The sequence below is a fragment of the Triticum urartu genome, chromosome 7A (assembly GCF_056163025.1).
Source record: "Triticum urartu cultivar PI428250 chromosome 7A, HENAU_Tu73, whole genome shotgun sequence".
NCBI classification, from domain to species: domain Eukaryota; kingdom Viridiplantae; phylum Streptophyta; class Magnoliopsida; order Poales; family Poaceae; genus Triticum; species Triticum urartu.
The window spans coordinates 662,314,970-662,318,209 of NC_141879.1; the positions used below are offsets into that span (position 1 = coordinate 662,314,970).

General features: G+C 41.5%; 1 pseudogene; it reads right to left on the reverse strand.

Annotated features, from left to right (window-relative positions):
- Positions 1 to 1,610: 1,610 nt before the first annotated feature.
- On the reverse strand, positions 1,611 to 2,692 carry LOC147961183 (NAC domain-containing protein 75 pseudogene; annotated as a pseudogene).
- Between the last annotated feature and the right edge of the window lie 548 nt (positions 2,693 to 3,240).

Below are 3,240 nucleotides of genomic sequence, written 5' to 3' on the forward strand. Positions count from 1 at the left end.
TGCCCGGCAGCACAGCCGGCCACAGGAGGCGGGAGCAGGTGGTTCCGTCGACGCTGGTTTGAGCGTCTAGAGCAGTAAGATCAGAGACTGAAGAAGCAAGACTACCGTTGGATTGACGTCTAATGGTCTGACGCTGGTAGAGTCGATTGTTGACTAAGTTTTTTTGAGAAACCTTGTGTACGCATGAACTTAGTAGGCCCACAAGTCAGCCTCCAAATATGTGGCAGACAACATAGAGCCCATTTGCTATTTTTTTAACAATTTGTAGCCCATTTGCTAATTCTTAAGCAATTTATTACAACCCATTTCTGCCCAAGGCCACGGTTGAAAAGTTCAACCTAATTTTGCATATTTCGGTGGAGTCCGAACTATTTTAATCCAGAAATGATAAACATTTATTTTTTAAGAACTTATTGATTTGCACAAAAAATATTGTTTTATTTTTGTAAGCTAATAAGACATGGGATAATTGAGTTGGTTTTAGGGAAAACCAGTGGTAAAAAATTCAGCGCTGAGAAATAAAACAACAACAAAAAATAAGGATGTAAAGATGAAAAAGGAACTTTACTTATTGTCAATATAATAATACATGTATATGAGCTAGTAAAACCATAAGTAGATATTAGAAAATGTAAGTAGGACATGGCATTTCAAGAGAAAAGTAGAACTGGGTTGTGTGTTTTCTTCAGTAAAAAAATTGCCTGAGGGTGTTATGAGAGAAAATATAAATAAGGCTGGCGGGCCAGAGGCCAGTTGATACCTGCTGGATCTTTGTGTCCCATTGTCTTCATGGGCTGGGCCTGTTAAAAACAAAACCAAGCTTGGGCAGTCTACAGCCCAGTTGAAACTTGCTCGACCTAAAAAAACAATATACCTCCTGGATCCTAGTTATCAGTCTGTACTTGCAGAATTCTCTTGTTTATTGACTATGTTGAAAATTCCATGGGTGTCTCGGATGTCAGCATTATTTTTCCATCGTGATAATAAGTGCATGCACTTGCTTGCTTACGACCATAGACCTGCTAGTTCCCTACGGTTAGGCTCTGTATGGACAGCCGTCTTGTGGTTCCACGGGCAAATTTCATGCAAATCGGACGGTTTTTAGTGAAAGCGGACTAAATTCATTGCATTTTACATATTTCTTTTTATTATGGAATATTTTACTTATTTCAAGTAATAATAACCGGCTAGGACTTTTTTTAGTCCATGGGAGGCGCTTCACGCAATCGAGGTCGCGACACTTAACTGTTCTGGAAGGCCCAAATCTATCTCTCCTCTCTTTTAACAATTTGCAGCTGGGCTTGGCATGCCACAACCCAGTTCTGACATGCTGCGTCCAACTATCAGCCTCTGAAACCAGATGGATCCCATGTGTACTTCAAACATGTGAAAAACTTGGAGAGCTGGGAATTCGAATGGCAGGTGCTTATGCTACCCATTAAATAAAAATTCGGTGCCTGAAAATTCGTTTCGAAACAAATGATTTAACTTTATATCCACGTCGACCCTCGACATGATGGTTGGAAGCAAATGCAAGTTCATACCAAAAGACCCTTAACATCAATACCAACTTGCAGACGACAAGGTAGTACATGTATACCAATACCAAACTAACTTACAATCTTTTTAGTCCTAGCCCTAGTGTTGGTCTGGTAGAAAATCTTACAGACGACCAACTCCCTCTCCTTCTCTTGCTTGAGGTCCCCAAGGTGGTACTGGTGCATCACCCAGTTGGTCCCCTGTTGGTCGAAGTTCTTGCTAGTGTGCAGCACCAGAACCTTTTTGCTGCCCGTCTGCCGGTCGTTAACCATCACCAGCAAGGTATTGCCAATCTTGTGCCACATCGCGTGCATGCCACACTCCGACTGCATCTTGCGAAGCGTCTGCGTGCCCCTTCTGAACGCCCTGGAGTTGCGCTGGAAGAAATGCTTGCTTAGGCCATTCAGTGTGATACCTGCAGTATTGGCGAATACAAGTTTTAGGGTACGTAGTTGGCATTTTCATAACATCTTTGGCATGTTGCAGTCACTTGCTTCACTTTTTATTAACTATGAAATTTTAATTGCTTCACTAGGTTTGCGTCAAAAAGAAAAATAGAGATATAAAAAAGGAATATGTTTGTGCAAGTAGACGGCCGATTGGTGTCTCACCTGGAAGTTTCATAGGATGGGTGTACATATGTCGTGCTTGCTGTCGATGGTTGGTATGAACAAATCGATGAGAGGGTGAGATCTCGCGCTGTCAGCACTCACTTTGGCCTCAAGGTGCTCTATCAGCTCCTGATCCGTGGGATCGAACTTGACGCTAGCCGGCAGCATCGGCCAATCCTTCTTGGACTTGCATCGATTAATTCCATTTAAATGGTACTCAATGTATGATCAATCAACTGTTTTAAGTAAATGATGAAAGATTATGACAGATAAGTGGTACGCCAAATCTAAAGTCCACAATACCCTAACAATCTGGGGTATTGGCTTCATTACTACATGCAGACTCTAAAGACTTGAAAAAATCCATAAAGATCGAAATCATCATATAGGGCGACGGGATGAATACTCACAAGAGCAGCCTCGCTGGTTCCTTCCTTCATATGGCTAGCTTGAAGAGCATCCTTGTTGAGATCAATTTTTTCAGCATCTTCCTTTTGACTACTTGCAATGAAGTATAGCAGGTCCAGTAGCTCATGGCTCATCGTACCAAATGGATCGGAACAAAGCGGTAGATGGGAGGCGGGGAGACCGGGAGAGAATGAGAGAGTGATTTTGTAGAGAATGGGAGAATGCTGTTGTACTATGAGAGGGGTGAGGATTAGTTTGGTGAACCGAACACGTTGCCGGGACTCTTGTGTCACCTCACGCGCAGCGTGTTGTCACGTCAATTCAATGTTAGGACATGATGAATAATTTGACTGACGTATACTAGTACTACTTACTAGTCGTATTTAGTGTCACATTTTAACCATAGGTTTAACTAACAAAATGTCAATGCATGTCACCAAAAATTATACCATTGGAAACTATGTTTAAATGAGAATCCAACGATATAATTTTTTGTGACATGCATTAACATTTAGTTAGTTAATTTATGGTCAAAAATTAACACAAATTACGAAGGGGACCAATAAACTAGGAGGGAGGTAGTAGTATGAGTAGCGCAATATACGGTATAGAGGACTACTAGTACTAGTACAAATTTAGAAATGGAGTACGAAGTTACAAGGCTATGCGACAGACTTTGTAG